At 47.7% G+C, this 23,293-nt stretch overlaps 1 protein-coding gene across 2 annotated transcripts in view; it reads right to left on the minus strand.

The window, feature by feature from the left end:
• The window catches only part of MYO1B (myosin IB), a 177,275-nt gene extending 154,460 nt beyond the window's left edge, over window positions 1–22,815 (minus strand). Inside the window, exon 1 of one of the 2 annotated variants that reach the window (XM_032860200.1) lies at window positions 22,619–22,815. The gene's annotated coding sequence lies outside the window, so the exon portion shown is untranslated. Of the gene's footprint in view, window positions 1–4,711; window positions 4,733–22,618 lie in introns of those variants that run through there. The other variant, XM_032860202.1, reaches the window with a different exon arrangement.
• Between the last annotated feature and the right edge of the window lie 478 nt (window positions 22,816–23,293).

Below are 23,293 nucleotides of genomic sequence, written 5' to 3' on the forward strand. Positions count from 1 at the left end.
GCAGCACAGGCATGACCGCCCGTCGCCGACACTGCGGCTGCCGTCCACGCGGCCCTTCCCATCCCGGGCACGGCGGGCGGAGGAAGACAGAGAATTTCCTCCGCGGATGAACCAAGACGGTCACAGGCCGGTCGGACACCAAAGGGCAAGACGGTTTCTCAGTATTGACCAACCTGCAGGGCCCGGGTTTCCATGGGGGCAGCTGGGGAGGGCGAAGACCACGGACGGGGCCGTGCGGGCTCCCCGGAGCAAGCGAGACGAGACTGCGTCACTGCGTAAGGGCTCAGGGATGCGGACCGCCCGCCGACACATCCTGAGGACACGCACACGAGGCGTGTGGATTCGCAGCATTTACGCCGTGAAATGCCGCTGTCCGACCTCCCAGTTCTTTATCCCACGGCTAAGCCGCTTCATCTTGAAGGTCCCCCGCCTTCTCTACAGCCTTTTCTTGTGAACGTCTAATGCACTGCTGCTGGGTTGGTTGTGTTAGGATCTTGGATTCGGGAAGAAATGGGCCCAACTACTAGCAATTTCCATCCAGGAAGCTGCTGTCTTATGCTCGAACTCTGGGTCATACAAAGAACAATAAATTATCAGACCATGACGAAGGACAGATTTGGACAGGGACGGGGGAAACATCTAGCTAAAAACATATGGGAGCCCAAAAGGCACGAATCAGACTCTGATCCTAAGAAGCCCCGGACTGGGAGGGGCAATTAATTCAACCTTCTGGTGCTCTGAGAGTTAACACCCCAGGGCTGATGGCCCCTTAGGAAAGAAGGGCCAGGAACCACCCAGCATCAAAGTCAAGGTTTGTTTCTGTCTGGGTAGAAAAAGGCTAGCCTACCAAGAGACATAGCCAGGAGCTCGGCTACCTCAACCCCAGGAACAGGCCAGACTTCCCGATTCGTAAAGTGACGGGTTAAAAAAGTTTTTTCCAACTGTGAGAATGGAGAATATATTATCTAAACTAATTAGAAGGATTTTTGAGTCAAACAGGACAGTGGCTGCCATGACAACATTGAAGGTTTCAGATTACAAGCCACAAACTATCTCTTCTGATGTCTAAGCAAAATGTGTTAGGATCCCAGGCGAGCCTTTCCGTGAGGAGACGAGAAATGGGCCCGAGAGGTGTGGCACGACTGGTTCCTGGAAGAGGCGGGGCAAGGAGGAAGCTTTCCTGACTGCTCTCAGTGGCCTTTCACACCTATCACACCCATCAATCTCATTCCCAAGTCAGCAAACTCTTTGCAACACACCCAGTTTTTTAATTTTTAATTTTTTAAAAGATTTTATTTATTTATTTGACAGCGAGAGACACAGCGAGAACGGGGGTGGGGGGGTGGGAGGTGGGGGTGGAAGAGGGAAAAGCAGACTTCCCGCCAAGAAGGGATCCGGATGCAGGGCTTGATCCCCCGACCTTGGGATCATGACCTGAGCAAAGCAGACGCTTACCCACTGAGCCACCCAGGTGCCCCCACACACCCAGTTTTTAAAAGAGAAGCTTCACTTCCACACTGAGAAGAATCATTTTCTATAACAGTTTGGTAACAAGAGTTTACCATAACTGAGAATTCCCTTTTGATCTGCCCGAAGATGGGACAGCACAGGCTTCAGATCACAGTCCTAGGCTCAAACCCAAGGGAATTATTTCGTCTCTGGAATTTGAATTTCTGATCTTAAAAACTCAGGGATGACAACATCCATTCCCCAGGGTTACTAGGCAGGCTGGCTAAGAAAGCCAAAGCCCCTAAGAGGGCAGGATCTGACTGGATTTTAGTCCCTCCCTTCCCCATGCCTATTTCTTCTGACTCTGAAGAGCTCACCTACTGGCATGTGTATCTGAGGTTGATAACCTAGAGAGTTGCCTCATTTGCAAAAGTCATCCCATGGGGTTCAATACCCTGAGGAGCAAAGGCGGCCAACTTCACTGTCCCCAACGTCATTTCCTGGAGGAAGCTCTGCAGAGTCACGGCAGGAATGAGGCCAAAGGGCAAGGCAACATCAGAGAATGCCGTCCACCACCACCAAACCTGGGTCCGAAAGACACCCCCGCCCTCCCTCTCCACCCACCACTCAACTTGGCACCCCTCACCAGCCAAAATGCTTGAAGGTCTAGGATGGACAGCAAGCAGTCTGGCTTTAGGGGGAACCTATGGCCACGCTGTCTTACTCACTCCAGGTCTTAGGAGAATTAATGAGCTAACGTCTGAAAAGTCCTCTTGAGTTCCTCCGGGACAAGGTAGCCAAAAACCATAAACCTCTGTTATAGCCAGAAACACAAGCCCAGCTGCACGTGGGATGTGCTAATTATAACCCATAGACTTCTCACTGTGTTCCCTCAAGGTAGACAAAAAAAATTCCAAGAAGCTGAGTGTATTTAGATTGGCAAACCTGAGGCCCCAGGACCCCCAGGTGAAGGTAAAACTGCTCCAATTTAACTGACACACCAGGCAGCTTGGACTTGTTCCTGGCCGGGGCACAGACACCAAGGGCAACCGGTGAGTATTAAACTGAATACAACCACCCGGAGAAAACCGACTTTCCTTCCAAATGAACTGGCTTGTTCATCAGAGGGTCCAGATCTCGTCCCACATGCTATGAGCCTCACCAAGTCATCCTGCCCCTTGCCCCCTCCACCTGCTGGCACTGCTTGTAGACTCGTTCTTTCCATTCTCTTTATACGTGACCCTACCGTCCCATTACCCAAGGCACTCCCTTGTAATTAGAAGTCCAGCAAGTTGCACCTGGTGGGCACTCACAGAGGATTTCCTGCACCCCTCAGTTTGGGGAGTCCCTATGGATCAGTTTTTTAAGACATCTGGCTGATTTAAAGATGCTCACAAGAAAACAGCCCAGGGCACCCCAGAGCAGACATTTATAAAGGCATCTTCCCATCATTCAGGCTCTTTTAAGGGACAATAGAGGGAAATGTATTGAATTTCATGCACTTGTCCTTTGGAAAAGGAAGCAAGTTAGCTCTCAGGGAAACATCAGCTGTTGCCTTCTGCAAATCTGGGTCAGAATGACGACTAGAATGGCTCCAGGAAAAACAGCCAGAAGATCCACACTGTAGACTCAGCTCTGCAACTAGCTCTGACTGAGATCTGAGCACACTGCCAAAGCCGAGCCTCAGTTTCCCCACAAAGGGGGAATACATCATCTCCTAAGATCCTGTCCCAGTCTGTCATTACTGGTTCAACAAAAAGAGGCTCAAATCTGGAAAGACTGAGTTCCTTAATTTTGTGGTGAATATTCATCCTGTGTCTGGTTATAAAGAATGTTAAAGGCCAAGAATGCCAGTCCACAAGAATCTTTCTCAGTGACATTTACTCAGAGGTTAAGGAAAGTAGCTCTTTATTCTGACCTCACCAGCAAAAAAAAAAAAAAAATGTAGTAAGGATCTAACCATATGCAGCACAGAAGGAAATGCAAGGAATCGACTGCATCTTCGGACTACAGGCCTCCGGGCCGTGTGAACGTGTTCTGTTCGTAACTAACTGGTGAGCTGCAAAAGGGCGCAGACTACTTTAATGAGTTGATCCACTGTGAAAGCAAAAAGGGGTCTAAAGATTACAAAATTAAGAAACCTATATAGTAAAAGGAGAAAAATATGCATTACCCAACACTCCTTCTTCAGTAATGTCTCTGTTTTTGTGGTTAAGAAAAAGTTCTTTAGAATAATAAAAATTCAGAAACTTCCTCAAACAGTTATCCACTGAAACAAAGTCTAATAAATAAACTATGTAATCAAAGGGACAGATGTTTATACATTTACATTAGAATTTCATGAGTGTTTATTACTTGAGAATTGATCAAACAAAAATAGCTAAGATGTTTCCAAAAAAGACACTGATGATGTAAATTGAGAAGGCGGAACTACTTTGTCATTAAAAAAGAATTTTTAAAGAAAATAGCTAAACTGCAGTGGGTTACTTTACCTAAATTGATTAAAATCAACAATCAGAATTGGGAAGTATTTTCTGAGCCGAAGTTTTTCTAATTTTTCTCATGTTGCAAGCATTACTGAATTTAAAGTCAAATGTACCATAATACATATCTTAGATATCTCTGAGTACATTCTAATGTATTTATGAAGAACTAAAATATATACAATAAATCAACATATAAGGCATGCCATAACATTAACTTTTTAAGTGATAAAATGTTTACTAAAATTTGTTTACTAAATTTAAACTTATAAATGTTAACTCAACTTGAATAATAGTTCTCATTTCCTAAAGTTCTATAAGACATAGCAATTTTCCATATATTTACATGAGGACACAAACATACAAATGCCCCCCCGTGCTTTTTTTCCCCTTGAATATAAGCACACACTAAACCTGTAAAGCTACACGAAAATCAATTTTTAAAGTTAATCAGCTGGGCGTGTATAAAATACATTTTCAATAAATTTTCCCAAGGGAAATCTGGATAAGAAATAAGATACTCAATAGTGAACTATACTGTATATACCTGATTAAGAAAAATTCATTTCCCTCTACCAGTAATTTATCAAAATATCACATTATTATATAGTAAGTTATCAAAAGGCATAAAAACTTAAAATTCACAATCCACCCTTAATCATGTTTCTCAGTAAGTAGGCAGGCAGGCAGGTAGATAGATTAAAGGGTAACTCTAAAGTTCTTTTTAAATGACTTAATTGTAATGTCCCCTAGTTTAGGAATTAAATAGAACCGCTTACCAACTCTTCTTCTCCATTGTTTTTTCCACCTATTTCACTAGTACTTTAGCATTCCATTCGTGTGGAAGGAACAGACAAACATTCGCTGTGACAGGGAGAACATACTAAGTACAACAAACATTTTGCACAGAGATAAGAAGAGGAAAGTAGGTCAATATCCTGGGGCCAGGAAGACGCAGCCTGAGCTTCCAAGCAGAACTGTGTATGATTAACTGGGCAGGCAGGACCCTCCTCTCTCCAGGCTACTGCTCTGACCCATGCACCTAGGATCCACAGACTCCAGGAAAAAGGAATTAGAGACCCACCTACTCCTTCCCAGCCATGGGCAATCTAACTGGGGAAAGAAAACAGGTAAGAGCCGTGTAACTCATAAAATCAGCACTCACACAGGGCTGGTGATTCACAGAATCGCAGAAAGAGGAGTACAGACACTCATGTTTATGATTAGACGCAGTGCTATTATGGACAGGAGGATGAGATGAGGATGGCTGAAGAGGGCAAACCTGACCTTGCCTTTCTGAGGATAAGCAGTATGTGGTCCAGCAGAAAAGCACTTTAATGCAGGAAGAACAAACCATTCAGAAGACAGTGACTAGGTAGAATGGCGCAAAAGACAGCTGGGGCAGGGCCCTCACGGGCTGTGAAGCTGGGAGGAAAGGTAAGCTGAGACAAGACTGAGAGTCCAAGCTAAGGAGCTTATAGGTAGGAATGTGGTGGAAATCGGTGGGAACAGGTGGGAGGGGAGAGAGAAGAGTATCTACTGGGTCTGTGTTGCAGTCAGTGCATCCAGAGGGCCACGAGTGTGACTGAGAGTCACTAGTGACAGTATGATGGAAAATAAGATCGAAGATAGCCATTATAGATGATGGGGAGTCATCCAAAATGTCTTGAGAGCAACAGACAACAAAAAATGTAAAGGTTTTTTTACTTCGTGGATAGTCTAAATTCGTTGGGAGAGAGCTAGAAGCAAGAAGCAAAACTGCTCTGCACAGTTGTTCAGTCTGTGCACTGTACAAAAAGCCAAGGGGGAAAGTGGCACTGACATCACGAGGAGCTATGTGGGACAGTGTTTGCCCTGAAGGGTATCTTTTTCCACTGTACGGTAAAGGTACCATACCAGCTAGCAGCAGGGAAACCAGGTGGGGCACGAATCTAGAACTAGGGTAGAACTAATGGAAATAAAACAAGTGGGTAAATGCAAGAGAAGTAACAGACGACTCTATCATAAAAGGCAGAACACTAACTGATGGAGGGGGAAAGAGACAGGAGGCTTTGAAACTAAAGTAGGCTCTCTCATCCAAATGCATAAGGATTGACAGTTCAGCTGCTTGGTTTGAAGGGAAAAAAAGGTCAAAGTTGAAAGTCGTTTAAAAAGGTAAATATCAAAACATATTATTTTAGATTAAACCCTATCATCTAACATTTATTTGCCTGTGTTTTGCTGTAATGCGAGGCCTTTCCTTCGAGTCTCTGTCCACAGCCTGCAGCATCCAGCGGTGCTTTCTTTTATCAACCATCTCAAGGCATCACCCTTTAAAAAGCCGAATTTCTTTAAAGAAATGGTGAGGCTGTAAGGACACCAGAGAAACAGCCCAGAGTAGACCACATCACCCTTAAATGCTCGCCACTCCTTGGTGGGAAGGCTACCCACCCCCACCTTGTCGAATGTGGGCAGTCTTTCCCTCCGCCCTGGGGGTCAGCCAGGTTCCAGGGGGGCTGCTTCATGAGTATGACGATGGTGACATGGAACAGAGCTGCCACCCGGCCGACGGTGGACGCGCCATGTGAGCTTAGATTACTGCTCTGAGCCACAAGATTCCGGGTCTTCCATAATCAAAGCAGAACACACCTATCCTGAGTGGCTCAAGTATCCGCAGGAACCTCTTCTTTTAGGACTCCCCAGCTCCTTTACAGTTACCTCAGCCTCTCTAAAATCAGCCTCCACTCCTTTCTAGAAGCTTACTTTTTATCAGGTGCTTTCCAAAACACTTGAACAAATTCAAATAAATTGTCACAAAAATAGCTCTTTTTGCACATATATTTAAAATCTTTAAACTAGAGTAAGAAGTACAATTGGCATAAACAGGTTTGTAGAAAAGAAAACACAGTTTTCTAGATACGCACATGTGTCCACTGGTGGGAACAGAAACCCAAAAGCAGGGCGCCTAAGTGGCTCAGTAAGTTAAGCGCCTGCCTTTGGCTCAGGTCATATCCCAGGATCCTGAGATCAAGCCCCGCCTGGGGCTCCCTGCTCAGCAGGGAGTCTGCCTCTTCCTCTCCCTCTGCCCCTCCCCCCTGCTCATGCTCTGCTCTCTCTTGAACAAATAGAATCTTTAAAAAAAAAGAAAGAGAAACAAACAAACAAACAAACAAACCTAGGAGCACACTACAAGGGGAGCCCTCTAGCTTTGACCATTCAGTGTGTTATGGGCATCGGCTGATATATGATTTATTTTGCAGAGGAAAAGAACACCAACTAATCCAGCAAGTCTGGAGGTCGCTAAGACCTATACCACTTTCTGAAGCTGTGAGCCTAGAAAATTCTAAGAATGAAGAGTACTATCGTATTACCAGGTTAAAAATCTGGCTGGTTTTTCAAAACTATATCCAACTGCCATATTTTTTTCTGTCCTAAATGTACAGTCAGAAGTGCTTAAGTCATTTAAAAGAGCACAAAAATAACACTTCAAATCCACAACCAGACATAGAGTCAAGAGTACAAGGTCACATGTCATTCCATAACCCAGCTCTTAAAGATAGAACACATAAGTTACTATTAAAAACTAAAATTGAGTTGCACACTTTAAAATTACATACTGCTTTAAAATTGTCAACAGAGATAAATGTTCCTCTCAAGGTTGCCCAGCAAAATCTGGGTGCTTCCATTCTGAGTGGCCAAATGGCCCATCTATCCATAATTTACATACTTCAGAAATCTGATACTCAGCCTCTTCAATAAAAATATGAACTTCTACACAGAAATCATATTCATATATTTCAATAGACTACTGAGAGAAACACTATGTAAACACATACACGCCGGAAACCCCAAAACAACCAACCACAGTTTAAATAACATCCTCTACAAGTCAACCTTGGCCCCTTCACCAATACGCACGCAAAGGCTCCCCTCTCAGCAACAAATAGGATAATCTTAATCTCTGTAGCTTTAAAAACAAACCAAATGCCTACATCTGGAGAAAAAAGGCAGTGATACCGTACCTGCCAAAATAATCCTCCCCAGACTCTACTGAGACAACAAGCCGCTCGGTCTTATTTTAACCAAGGCAGACCCTTGAAAAGAAAGGAACCCAAAACCAAACTCTAGGGAGAAAAACACTAATTTGTGAAATATGAGGTGAACTCTAAAGATTTCCTGAACCTTGACCTAAATCAATGTTCCCACAGTGTTGTTGTTGTTGTTTTTAAGTGAGATAAGCAACCATGAGGACAGGATGACAAAATGGTTTAGTCTTTTCACCAAACCAAACATCAGTCATCCTCAAAATAAAACAAGAGTTAATCCGACACCAATTAGGGGGAGCGCTCTGTTATAGGACCAGAGTCGCCGCTGAGGAGCTGCAGACAGACGGAGGAGCCTGACTTCAGGAAGGGAAGAGGGACAAGGCCCAAACCCTGCAGGACGTGGACACCCAGGGTCCAGGAGGAGGGAGGGTTGAGACCAGAGGAACACAGGTCACTGAAGCCAAGAGACATGTGACAAGAAGAAGCAGATGACCAACCATGTGGAGAATGGGGAGCACAGGACAAGGAAGGAGAGAGGGGGTTTTCAGGCCTAGAAGCCATGTGGTCGGGGCTAAATTGTGCCCCCGTCCCAAATTCATATGTTGAGGTCCTAACCCCCAAACCTCAGGATGTTACTGTACTTGGAGACAGGGCCTATAAAGAGGTGATTAAGGGCGCCTGGGTGGCTCAGTCGGTTGGGCAGCTGCCTTTGGCTCAGGTCATGACCTCAGGGTCCTGGGATCGAGCCCTGCATCAGGCTCCCCACTCAGGGGGTGTCTGCTTCTCCTTCTCCCTCTGCTGCTCCCCCTGCTTGTGCTCTCTCTCTCTTTCTCTGAGTCAAATAAATAAATAAAATCTTTTAAAAATTAACAGGTAAATAAAGAGGTGATTAAGTGAAAATTGGGCCATTATTGTGGGCCCTTCTCCAATACGACTGGTGTCCCTCTACGCAGAGAAGACGGGGACACAGATGACATAGACAGAGGAACAACCAGATGAGAACACAGAGAGAAGGCAGCTGTTTGCAAGCCAAAGAGAGGCCTCGGAAGGCTCTAAAGCTGCTGACACCTTATTCTTGGACTTCCGGCCTCCAGAACTGCGAGAAAATACGTTTCTGTTGTTTCCACTCCCCAGTCTGCGGTATATTGTTATGGCGGCCCTAGCAGACTAATAAACCAGCCTACGACCCCTTCTGGCAATTGTCAACTTCCAGCCTCTTCCTCCACACAACTAAGGTTTCTGACAAGGCCTTCCTTTGACCCTTGCCACACGCCACCGAAACAGCCTCCGATAAAATGTCCCCGCCTGTTTGTTGCTGCCCACTGCACTCTCTCCTACCCTGGCTTCCTCGGGGCCATTCCTTCCCGGTTGCCCACGTCCTACCCCACCACTCCTTATCCTTAGTGGCCTCTCCTTCCTCCACTCATCACAAGACAATGTTCACCGGGGTTCCATCACCCACCTTCCTCTCTCCTCATTCCACCCTCCAAGCAATCTTAACATCTCCGACCAGATGCCGCAGTCCCTTCCCCGGACCTCAGGCCCTGGCTTGTCTCTGAGCTCCAGGCCCTGTATTTCAGGGTCTGACAAGCCTCGCTCACTGCCCTGAAGCCCCATAATCCAAACAGAACCCATCCCCTTTGGGCCTCTGGGTTCCAGCCACTCCTGACCTGTAGCAGGAACTGGGGAGTCCTCCCACACTCCGGCCATCATTGTTCTCAATGTCTACTGTCAGAAAATAAATATTCAAAATATGGAAAAGGTCCTATGCACAAAAATGTGCATCACTGCATTATCACAGCAAAACAGTGGAGGCAACCCAAAACCCCACAGTAAGAAATGTGTGAGGACATTACGGGACTCAGTGGAATAATTCACAACTATAAAATTTATTTCAAAAACTGGGCAGCAACACAGATCTTAAAACATACACATAAAAAGCGTGGAAAGGAATATTCAGAAACAACCATAGTTGATAGTTCCTCCATTTTCCAAACTCTCTGGAATGTTCTTAAGATGATTCTCTAGTACACAATGTCCAAACGAAGAGTTCTAGCCATCCTGGACTCTCCGAACTGCTTGGCTGAAGGAGACATGGGAGGTTTGCTACAGAACCGCATTCGGCTGTCACCCCACCTCCGCGCTACATCTGCGGCAACACCCTCAAACTCCCATTACATAAATTCTTCAGTCCTACTGTACTTGTAGCCCGCAGCACGAGATCCTACAAAAACTGATTCTTTCAAGAAATCCAACCGGACGTACAAACAGCTGTACGACGGCGGAACTGAGCTCCCGACATCTGCCACGGTTACTAAGTGTTCCAGTAAGGAAACGTTGTTGTGTGCGAGCTGCCGCCAGGCCTGCGAGTGTCAAGCTAGAAGCTGTAGCACAGGCGGTGAAGCCACCTCCCCGGTCTGTCCGCCCGCCTGCCCGCCCGCCTGCCAGGGAAAGGGGCATTTCCTCCGTCCGAAGAGGAGGGACGTGACAACTCGTCCATCTGAGAGTCCATGAGATGGAAAGCTGGTCCCCCCAAGGACACGAACTGGTTCGTTCCCTGTAACATCTTAGCCACACCTTTTGTGGGTTGTTTTCTACACTGACAACAGATGGGAAGCATTAAGACGAGGCTGACAGTTCTACCTTTATTTCCTCAACCCTCACGCCCTATCCTTGGATGCCTCCTACCAACAAACTCAACAGATTCCTCCTCCTCCTCCATTTTTGGTGTAAATGAAATGAAACAGGCAACAGCCACAGAAATCACGCCCGCACCGAGGGTGTCCACCCCAACACCCAGCGCACAGCACAGGTACACGTGCGCACACCTTCCCGACCGCGGCCTCTCTCAGAAGCAGTGTATGCGGTGTTTCTGATTCAAAGGGCTCCTACGATGAATCCTATGGGAAAAGAAATACGAGCTCCCAGTTATACCCATTCTGTAAAGCCAGGTTTTACTGCAATTGTACCAGCCTTCCTCCTCACGCAGAAAGAATGCTCATAAATATTTACGTTACACTCAAGCGGGGCATTTGTGGTTAGAGATGAAAAGCATTATAAATTGTGGAATAAGGTACAGGAAAGCATCACCTCATTTAAATCCCCTCAACCAGATTTCTCATCCAATTGTGAAATGTCACTGCGATCGGCAATATTTCTCAAGGAAAACATATCTTCTACTCGGCCCGGGGAACACGGCTGTCGTATCCTCTCAGAAAACTGTGTCAGTATTAGAGGATGCCACCACTTAAGGATAAATTCCTGCAGATAAAACGAACTTAGCAGGAAAGCCCATTCCTCCGCTCACAATTGTACAAGAGAACAAGAAAGGAAAGCTGGAAAGCTCACTGAACCTTTTAAAAAGTAATTAAAATCGACAGGCTTTTGAGGAAATGTGTCAGATTTGGCAGCGTTTTCTTTGTAAAAACACATTTTGGTAATTTTCCAGAATTCTGTTCTTCCAGTTTGGAAACGCTTAAAAATTCTGACACATAATGAAATGGTAACAATACGGATCAGCCTAAGCAAAATAAGGAAAGGGGAAAAATTTAACTTCAGCGTTCCCTCAATCTTCCCTTGCTCTCAGCCCAACCCCCCAAGATTCCTGGTGCTTTCAGGAGCCACAGAACCCCCTCCCAAGAGGTTAGAGAGTTAGTTAGTAAATCAGTCAATCAATTAATTAATTATAGGTGTGAGTAAACAAAAGGCAGCTCAATTAAGATTTCTGAGGGCAAAAAGTTACATTTAGTTTTATAATTAACAGTAAGAAATACAATTTCCTCTTTGAATTATAGAAACACATGCATCATTTCTGCAGGGCAACAAGGGAGGAGAAAGATGGGGGATTAAAAGGACCGATAAGGGGGAGGGGAGTAAGAGGAGCCCAGAAGAGAGTAAGTAACAGATGGCTGGAGGCTCACTCAGGGAACACAAGAAGGAACAAAAAAGGAAAATAATGACAGAAAGAAACAAAGAATAAAGAGTTTCACAAGGAACCGCATCCCCCCACAATCTAGTGTTTTGGGATAACTCCACCAAAGACTTTTCATAAATACCGTTGTGTGTCTGCAACAGGAAGCATTAGCGGAAAGTACTCGGTCGCCCCGTGTAAATGTAATCCGAGCAGCGGAACCCAGGCGTCCCCCTCTCCGGCCTCACCTCAGCGAACCACTAGGGCAACTGCCAGCCTGGCTTTTTTCCATAAGATTTTATCATATTATTATTTGCACAGAAGTTACATAACAGATCATAGAAAATGTGTACAATCAGAGGGTACCAGCAAGTCAGCACAGTCTACTCCCCTACCACAATCACTGTTACCATTCTGGTGTATTCCTTGGCCATCCAGACTCCGACATCTTTTTCAGGGGCAACCAGAGTCCCGTATCAAATCATGAATTATACGCGCTGCTTGGATTCAAACGGATCTGAGCGTCTGGCCAAGAGAAGGAAGCAGCCCAGGAATCCATTTTCAGGGAAGACCAAGGAGGAGTAACTAAACTTTACGTGGAGTGTTCGCTGACACTCTTCTAGACACGCACCCATTAACACACGGAATCCTTGGCCCCAAGAGAAGGCTGTTATGACCCGCCTTTTGCAGATGAGAAAACAGGAGGCAAATGAAGCTGCATGCCCCAAGTCAGGGACCACTGGGCAGAAGAGTCAAGTCTCCAAACCAATACTTGTCCAGAGCCAGCCTATAACCACAACACCACACCGCCAGGCCTCATCGCCCTCGGCCCTGGTGCAAAGCCACAATGACCAAAGAACCCTTATTCCAGAGGAGGGAGGTGTGTGTAAGTCATATTGGACCCTCCCTAAGCCCCTCCCCAAAGTCTCCAATATGTATTTGGAGAAGGTGCAGGGGCGGGGGCGGGGGGGGGGTGCAAATCAGCCAAGGGAAGAGCCAAAGGTACCTCTGCTCAGGACGCCTCCAGGCAAGGACACACAGGGCCTCTCCAGACTCAGAGCAGGGCCCTCGTCTGAGCAGGATCCCGACAAGTGTAGCAGAAGCCAGCACATGGGGTAACAGCACTCAGATGGGGGGGGGTTGGGGAAGGAGGACAGACAGTTGCCCAGTTCAAGCCACATCACAGAGGTAGTAGCTCTCTTAACTCGAGCAGTTTCATTTAAATTTTCAGTTAGGAAGGGAAACATCCTAATCAAAAATAAATATTTTCATGTCATCGTACTTTACACACTAGGTAATACCACTATGATGATGGTTTACTAAGAAGCAATAACTTGATTTAAGTCGTTGATGACGAAAATTTCCATTAATCTACCATTCACAGCAGAGCCCCATTTCGGGGCTTCTGAGCTTGGTTTTCACTGCCTGGAAAGTTCTTCAGGCTTCTCTTCCTCCACCACCAACTCATCCCTGGTGGCTGCACGAATGTCCCTATCCTCAGACAGGCCGTCCCCATATCCGCAATCTACTGTTGCCTCTCCCCACCCTTTTTATACTCAGAGCCCCCCGTCCTTTTCCTTCACAGCACCCATCACAATTCATAAATATGTCATAGATATCTGTGTTCATTTCTGCAATGTCTCTCCCCCCTCATACGCCATGAGAGCAGAAACCACGTCTGTTCTACCACCATTAAAGACTCTGCACCAGTACAGGACCTGGCACACACTAGGCACCCAAACATGGGAGGAATGAACACACGCATACACTATAGAATGAAAACGTCACCTCCCTTTACTTCGAAAAGTATTACGCGGTTTTATTTATTTTTTTGAAGGAACAGTTTTTATTTTATTTTTTTAAGTTTGTTTGTTTATTTATTTATTTATTTATTTGGAATCTCTGCACCCAACGTGGGGCTTGAACCCACAGTCCTGAGATCCAGAGTCTCATGCTCTTCTTGGTCAGCAGCCTTGCTGGCGTCCCTACGGTAATTTTAAAAATGGGAGTGAATTGTGACATTTCCATTACAGGTTGGTATTTTGTGCTCTATTAGATAAGCCACCCAACTCTGGGCTCTAAGAACAAACACAAGTTTAAATGTAAACTTGATCAACCAAGAACCATCTATAAACAAATGCAACATCAACACCATTCCTGCACACCAGTCAGAAACATGACACGCCATTCCCAGGACCATTCACAAGGACCACAAAAACCATGAAGCACCTTGACACAAATCTAACAGAAGATTTTTTTTTTTAATATGAAGATTTTAAAATTTCACTGAAGGACATAAAAGACTTAGGTAAATAAAGAGGTACATCGGTTTGCAGATGGCAAGCCATGAGGCCCCAAAGATGGCAATTCTCCCTGAATACTACCTAAATGCAAATGCAACACCAATAACACAAAATTTAAACACAAAAACAAAAACAAGCCACATCCTCGGATAACATGTACAAGTTTACCTGTGGAGAAAGAGAAGAACGCAGTGTGTGTGTGAGATACATCAACAGACACAAATATGGAAAATGTCATTTTTGCAAAATCCAGGAATGTAACCATGACAGGTATGCAATGTTACTTTCAATGTTTTGACTGAAACAATAAATGCTCTAAGTTCCGAAGAGCAAGGGTCTGGGGGATCTTGACAAATACGGTAACACAAGTGGGTTGTGAAAGCCGTGTAACAGGCAGAGGGGGCTTCCGGGGGAAGGAAAGATCCAGGAGAATGGAAGAGGAAACAAGTACAAGACATATGTGAGAGTGAACCGAGTGTGGCTTACATCAGATGAATACTCTCACAGAAAGTCAGCTAGGAATGGACCTAGACATGGCACAGTGAAGGAAGCACAGCCCTGTGATCCTATAATGGGCCCCGCCCAAAGTGGTCAATGGGCACCCAATGGGGACATGCGCATATTCTAGCTCTCTGGGATAGCCACCATGCGCAGTCACAAACAGAAGGCCAAGAGAAGCCTTTCTGCAAAGAAACTTACTTAAAATGTTGTTTAGCCAATACCTACTTCTCCAAAGATACCTGTTTTCACAGCACACCATCTACTCACTTAATGGGTGTTTCTTTCAACCTTCTAACTTTTTATGGAACAACCCACTTTGGAAATTGCTACATTCTACTAACCCAGCCCTTTAGAGGTCTGAGCCAGAATAGAGGCTTAAGGATTTGGAAATAAAAGGCAACAATCAGCCAAACATAACAACTGACCGGATGAATGCATGGGTCACAGAAAATAGAGAAGTAGGTAATGCTTCTGGAATCTCGAGCCCAGATGAGGACAGGAATGCTTTCAGTGCAAACAGTGAAGTCAAAAGAGGGTCAACTATTAGGTATTGGGCACTACGCTTGAATTTAGATGGGTTTGGAGAGACAGTGAGATATTCCCCTGGAAGGAAAATTGAGCAAGAAGTTAAGAGACTACAATCAAGTTCCCAGATCTATCCCCAGCCAACTTTATGAGCCTGAGCGGGTCTCAAATACGAGGCAGGGGTTACAACAGTGACCTTTAAGCTCTTTCAAATTTAATACTCTACCATTCTAAAATCGGGCACTTGGAAGTCGAAATACCAATACTATCAAGTACAAATACAATACTATCAATTTCTACTTTTAAAGGTGTGAAATGTATACAAAACATAGAAAAAATTAAACAATTCAAGAATTTGAATATATGAACTTAAATATATCAATGAAAGGCTTTTAAGAGATTATGCAATTAGAGATGTTTAAGAGATCGATGAAACCTACAAAGAAATCTAGGATGTCTCACTCGGGCCCCCTCCCCCAATGTCATGGAATACTTACTATCTTGCTGCTGCACAAGGCAGATGCTTGAATCTGACCCAGTGTGGCAGTTCATATATTTTTATGAGTACCTCTCAACACTCTGAAGATTTCAAGGCAAACGACAACATCTTCCTAGATGGCTCACCACATCAGGGTAGGTCAAAACTGTGGTCAATGCATTACAACTGTGACCAGAGTGCCAGTAAGACACTAGCCTTGTGTACCAGCCTAAGCCTAGGGTTTATAAAAATTAAAAGCTTTTCCTAAGAGCACTTAGGCCGGGATGCTAAAATGAATGAAATCCTGATGAAATCGGGAAAAAATGATCAGCTAAGAATTGCAAATAGCATTGCAGGGTTAATAATAAAGAAACTTAAAAGGAAGCAGCTCTCAGGGAGGAGAGAGAAGAGGTATTGGAAAGTGCATGCAGGGCTGACAGGGATTTTTTTTTAATCGAGGCTGAAAAGTTTTTAAAAAACACCAAGGGTTTTTTTTGTTATTATGTTGTTTTGGTTGAAGTGTGTGAAAAATGCTTTCATGAAACCAGTAGGAAAGTGACGGGCACACACAGTTAACAAAAGCCAATAGGTAACAATCTGTTCGATTGTCTCTTCAATTCCATTTTCAAAAATCTCTTTAAGGATGCTGAATTCTTCTTCTTTTTTTTTTTTAACAAGTTTAAAACAAGTGTAAGATACAATCAAATAAGTTAATAGTAAATAAGTTTAATAAATAAAATTAATAAATAAATAAAATACAATAAAACAAGTGTAAGATACAAGTGTAAGATACAATCCGGAATTGTATTTTCATTTTCACAAGGCAAAATGAAGCCACCTGTACAATTTCCAAGCCTCCTGAGCCCACGCAGGGTCGGTGGGACAGTCCCTGGAAGGCACAGGCCTGGTTTCCTCTTGGCCTCTGGAGCTATCTGGGAAAGCCAGGCACCTGGTATTTTTAGAAGGTCAGCGTGTTTATCTGATCAACAAAGGAAAAATGTCAATTTTCCCTTTTCTCTAGACTTCACCTTCTAAAACTGCCTATCTTGGAGGAATATAAATTCCATACCGACCTCCTCCTCCCCAGCTTGTCCAGTCTTACTCCCTCAGCCCCAGCTCTGCCGCGGTACGCACACCATTTCACCCCCATCCTTCAGACCCCGAACTGCAGCTGGATGCCCCGCGGCCCACATACTGCTCTCGGACAGACTGCAGACCAGAGGACCAGACAAAACCCCTGGAAACTCCCAGATGGCCATCTAATTCCTGCAGATAAGGAAGTGCCAGGAGAGGGTGAGAGAGATCACCGGGCAAGCTGTTTCCTCACCAACGGGCTGAGTCTGCTCACCAAGTCACCCTCATTTGGGGGAGAATGAGGCACAATGGGGGAGCCAAGCACAGGGCCCAGAAAAGGACAAATGGAGAAGCACATCAACCAACCCACCCAGCTCTGGACTGGCCAAGGACACCCACAGGAACCCTGACTCCAGGTCACAAAGGAAGCAAGCCAGGAGGGAGGCTCTCACTCCAACTCCTTAAAACCACCTCCTTAAGAGTGGCCCAAAGCTTCAAAGAGTACCGCACCACGAGGCAACACAGCGTTCTGGAAAGCACACAGTCTGGGGCTTACTGTCTACCAGCCCTGGCAAATTACTCAGTTCCCTCATCCACACATCCTTCCTGCTGAAGGGCGGCAATGCGGACGACACAAACAAGCTACAGAAAATACCCGGGGGGCGCCTGGGTGGCTCATTGGTTAAGATTCAGACTCTTGATCTCGGCTCAGATCTTGATCTCAGAGTCAGGAGTCTGAGCTCCGCGCCGGGCTCCCAGCCTACCTTAAAATAAAAAAAAGGAAAACAAAGTACCCATGATGAGGGCTGACACAGAGGAAGCACCCACCACTTCACTAACAACAGCAGGAACATCATATAAAACATGAATGATTCATTATTTGGGGGCTTGGCATTTCTTGTCCACAAGGCAAACACTCTGAAGTCTGCAGACAGCCTTAGTGGGACTGAATCAGCCAGGCTGAGCACCAACCGAGGACAGGACGGGGCAGGTAGGGAAGGAAGAGGGAAGGAAGCGGGAGGCACCAAGCACCTACCCCTACCCCATGCCAGAGCCCACCACGTGACTCGGCACCTGCTCCCATGGAATGGTCCTTTGTACATCCTCGGGATCCAAAACGGGACCCCCCACGCTCTCCTCCGGGACGCTGCTTCCTAACCTCCAGACCAAGCCAACCTTCAAGAGGCAGGTGTTTGGAGACCTGACCCCTTCCACGCCACCAGAGGCTGGAGGAAATGAAAGCACGGAGGACAAAGAAGGAGCGGGCACCACGCTCCGTCTCCTCCCACTCTCTCGCTTTTGTCTGTTGTCAGCTTTTGTCTGGCCAGCGAGTGTTGGCGTGGCCTGGTCACCACAGCTGTCACAGTCATTTTCTTCATTTCCCCAATATCCACTCCGCACACAGTGGCCTGCCCGGCTGTGTCCTTTGAGGCACAATGGATTTCCTTCATTGCTTTTTAATGCACGGCCTCCCTCCCATCAGCCGTGCACTTGACAAAATGTGAATGGATGAGGAAGGTACTGACAAGGGAAAAGAAAGCCAGGAAAGGTTACAGAAGCGAGATGCTGTGGCTCACCCTTCATCCTGCTCGGGGGCAAGCCGGAAGGTGCCCCCTGACAGAGCTCAGCGGACCACAGTCTGCCTCCGCCCACATACCCACTGAAGGGGAACTTAATGACAAGAGACAGAAGTTACTGCACCCACACCTCAGTCCCTAAAGACCCTAAATGATGTCCCATCATTATTTGAAATAGTTAAACAAGATAGAACTTTCAGTCTTTACAGTCTTATCTTAGAAACAAACAAAATAAAAAACCAATATTGACTTTTCCATTTGCCCAGGAGCATTCTGAGAAATCCAGACCCAATCGATGATGCCAAGTGTTAAAATCCATTCCGCTCCTGCACCCAGTGGTCGCTCGTGTGTCAAGGTCAGGCGTCTCCTGCTCATGACCACCCTCCAGGCCACCCCAAGGACTGGATACCATTTCCATTCCCTTTTCACAGGGACACCTAAGCTCACTTCCCCTCTGGGGAAAGGATGAGCCTGGAAATTCCGTGGAATATGTGTTCCCATGAGCACAGAAAGCTGATGTTCTCAGAGGTATCTAAAGAAAGACCCTTGACACTTCCCTAAGAAAGAATGTCTTCTGTAAAAGGCGAAGGCCAAGACCAAAAGCACATGCTGGGAAAATCCCCCCCCTGCTCTGCGTGTGTTTCCAATTCCGATGTCCCACTTCCTCTTTATAACCACATTCCTTCCCTCCTTGCTTCTCCTCTAAAAAGACACTCTGGCATTGGGTCTCCAAAGTATGAAAGGCTATAAGATAAAAAGAGCTAAAACGGATGTCAGTGAATATAAAATGCTTAAACACCGTGTAAGATCTATTCCATTCCACCACTTTTAAATGTTTCCAAAAAAGAACTTATTTTTAAATATTGGCAGCCTAACTTCTTAAAAATAAAGTTTCCTTGACTTAAAGTGTATGCACACAGGCTATCACACAGCATAGAGCTTTTTAGCAAATACACTTTTAAGAGCTGTGATGTCACTAACTGTGCCTTCCAAACCTCTCTCACAGGGATTTCTCTCTCTCCCTTTTTAAGATTTTATTGATTTATTTGACAGAGAGAGAGAGAGAGAACAGCAGGGGGAGGGCAAAGGAAGAAGGAGAAGCAGATTCCCCGCTGAGCAGGGGGTCTGCCCAGGGGCTCGATTCCAGGACCCCAGGATCATGACTTGAACCGAAGGCCGATGCTTAACCAACTGAGCCACCCAGGTGCCCCCATAGGTTTCTGAAAGGATCATTATGGTAATATATGAGAAAGTGATAAGAAATTTGCAAAAGGCAAATCAAATAGTTATTCGAGCTATTGTTATTCCAATTCTTTTTTTTTTTTTTTTTTTTTTTTTTAAAGATTTTATTTATTTATTTGACAGACAGAGATCACAAGTAGGCAGAGAGGCAGGCAGAGAGAGAGACGAGGAAGCAGGCTCCCCGCTGAGCAGAGAGCCCGATGTGGGGCTCGATCCCAGGACTCTGGGATCATGACCTGAGCCGAAGGCAGAGGCTTTAACCCACTGAGCCACCCAGGCGCCCCTGTTATTCCAATTCTTTTAAGATATCATACCTTACAGTGTTTACTTAAAAAGAATATGGACTTTCACCTTGACCACTTGCTAGTTACCTACACAAGCAGGGTGTAAGAAGCAAGCTAGTAATCTCCCTAGGCCTCCTTTCAACTGTAAAATGAGTATAATACCCACTTTAACAAGTTGTGAGGATTCATGGAATAATGTATGCAAAACCCATCATACATAGTAAACACTTACTAAATGACAGTGACAATTACCGTTAGGCTATTTAACAAAAATCCAAATATCCAGCCATTAAAAATAGTAGAAGGGTGGGGAAAGAGGGGAGAACCTCACCCAAAGGGGGGACAAATGCTAAAAACAGGGGTCCCACGCTCTAAGGATCCCTTCTTTGCCAAACCACTCCTACCCCCAACTCCTTCCCCACTGAGGTCAGAAGCTCCTCCTTGCTTTGCATAACTGTACAGCAACCCAGGAGAGTGAGTCTTTAACACCAGGCTTGACAAAGTGATGATTCATCCCAACCCAGGAAGGGGGTGCAGCCAGCCTCACCACACAATGGGAGATCCATGGGCAGCGCCCTGGGCCAGAGACAAGCCATGTAAGAGCCCCCCAGCCCCACCCCCGTCTCCAACAGCAGCTAATACACTCTCGGGCTTCCTTGTTAGTGTATATGTGTAGCTGGGAGGAATCCAACTGTGCCACATCTTACAAAGCAATTCCTAACATAAATGAAAAGTCCAAAATGGCAACCACATCAACAATAATAGGGAAAAAGTCTCCCTCTATCCCCTCTGTGTGCTGCCTGTGGCACCACATTTTGCCAGGCAGTGTGTCAGTTACAGCAGCAAACAGCTTGATGGCTGGACAGCATCCCACTCCAATTTCCCAGTGTAATGGCTCCTGAGGACAAGTCCCACTGCTTCTCAGCCTGGCCTAAAAATGTGACCACATCCCCCACGAAAAAGACAAGCCCTCGGCAGCAGCTTACACAGCTCTTTTCCATTACCACTTCGTGGGCAGGAAACATTTTTTCCCCCTGGAGTAAGCTCCTAATTCCCCTTCTAAGGTTAAGAGGCTTTCAAACTTGGTTGTCTTAAATCGAATGCCCAGTGGAGTGGTTTAACCGTGGGTCTGCAGAGTTGTCAAAGAGGCAGGGCTGGGGTCACCTGCCATCTCTGATCACTGGCCATCCCTGGATGTCTCCTCAATTATCCCACAGTAATTCTAACATTCAGTCCGACTTTGGGACTTCCACCAGGGTCCCATAGGCACAGACCATGAATGCCTGGAAATGTCAGCCTCCACCCCAAACAGTTTCTCTTGGAATACCCCATTCAAAAACACTCATCACCCGATGGTCCCAGCTCCCTCCCCAGGTCAACCTTTCCTCCTGGGTTTCTGGATTTCAATCTAGAAAAGGATCACTCAACAAACGTCCACCATATTAGATTTAATTCTACCCCTAAAAAATGAATACATAAAAATCCCATTGGGCATAATGGTTTGAGTTCTCTTTCTTACTCCAGGTGGTCCGCACTGGGGGAGGGAAAGCCCAGAAGCGGTGGGTCCTTAACTCAAACTCCAACCACCGGGGTGTGTGGGGTGTGTTTTCTGGGAAAGCCCGCAAAAGGGTTTTTCAACTCCGTGTTACATAATCTGATTCATTTATTTAGCAATGTCTAATTTTATAGTGGTTTCCCCTCAAACATTCCTGGAAAACTGTTATACTATATTACAGTGGAGAAAACTGTTTTATGTCAAAATCAGTTCTATAAAATTTACCTCCTACCCATTCATGCCGATACCCACTGGCCACACACACACGTCCACGGGCACACACCGACACACAAGTTCCCTGATCCCTCACAAAAAAAAGTCTTCCAAAGTAACCAAGATTCGATTTCAGGAAACCGACACTGGGAGCGCCTCGAACTCAAGGAAGTGCACAACTTGTTGCGGCAACAACTTGTCCGCGGTCCGAACAAAGCACGACAAAGACGCTCGGGGAACCCGGGGCCCGCGGACGAAATGCGTGCGCCGGGCCTCCGCTCTGCACCGCGCCCTCTCCGACCCCTTCCAGCCTCTCCGCCGCCCCAGCGAGCGCCCCGGGACTCCGGGTCCTAATCTGGTTTCCATTGCGGCGCCGCTCCCTCCCCTTCCTCCCCAGCCACCGTGAATCAACCTCGGCCCCGGCAGGAAACGAGACCCGGGGCAGCCCCTCCGCCGCGGCTGAACAAAGGAGCGCAGCGCGGCCGCACGCGCCGGACGCCCCCTCGGGTCCCGCACCCCTCTCCGCCGCCGCCGGGGCACGCCGCACCTGAACCCCGCTCCCGGGACGCCCCATTGTTCTCCCCACGCTCTCCCTCCCGGGGGTGCCCCCACCCCGTGCCGGGCCGCGGAGCCGGGGCCGGGCACCCGCTGAGGGCCCGAGAAGAGGACGGGTGTGGGTGGGAACGAGGAGGACCGGGGCTCCGCGCTGCCCACGGGGACGGGGAGGATGGGGCAGAGTAAGAGCAACTTTGCTCCCAAGCCGCGTCGCTCCCGCCCGCCCCAAGCAACTGCGGAGTCACGACCACCCCGGCGACCTCTGGCGTGCGCGGGTTCTCGCCGCAGCAACGCCACGGCCCCCGCGACCCGTGCCCCGCGGGCTGCGGCGGGGCGGCGGGGCCCCCGGGCACAAAGGCGCGAGGCGCCCCCTCCGCCGCCCCCGGAGGGCCGCGGCCGGAGCGAGCGGGCAGGGCCGGGGAGAAGGGGAGAGGCTCGCGCTACCTCGCCGGGCGCCGCCGCGCCTCCTGGTCGTCCTCGCGCTCCGGGACGCGGGCCCAGCGCGAAGCTGCGGGGCTCCCGCGGCGACTGCTCGACGGAGGCTGCCGGGCGGACGCTGTCCCGCGGCCGCCGGCCCTTCGCGCGCCCCGCGCTCCCGCACCGCCTCCACGCGCCGCGCCCGGGCTCCCGTGCGCGCCCGACTGCGGAGAGCCGGCTGCCGCGGGGCGCTGGGCTGCGGCGGGAGGCTGGAGGCGCGCGGCCACTCCCCTCTCCCCCGCAGGCCGAGGGGCTGGCCGAGGGGCGGGGGCGGCGACCTCGCCGCCTGGGATTCGCCCCTGCGCGCGCCGGCAGGGCCGGGAGCCCCCGCCCCCGAGCCCACCCTCCCCCGGCCGCCGGGCGCGGCCGCACAGCGCCCCCAGGTGAGCGCGCGCGGAAGGCTGCGCGCGGGGGCAGGTCGGGTCGCGGCCGGGAACGCAGAGGAGAGCACGGAGGGGCGTCCCGGCCGGTGCCCACGGGGAGCTCGGCCCTCGCACCTGCGTGCACCGCGGAGCTTCCCGGCGCCCGGCAGGACGTGCAGGGGCCGGCAGCCCGGGGACAAGCGCCGGCGGACTGGGAGCTTTCCCCGTTGTCCCTTCTGCCCTACATGAAGTCTGGCCGCCCAAAAATAGCAGAAAGGAT

This window comes from Lontra canadensis, unplaced genomic scaffold (assembly GCF_010015895.1).
Source record: "Lontra canadensis isolate GAN:19392208 unplaced genomic scaffold, GSC_riverotter_1.0 scaffold18, whole genome shotgun sequence".
NCBI lineage: Eukaryota > Metazoa > Chordata > Mammalia > Carnivora > Mustelidae > Lontra > Lontra canadensis.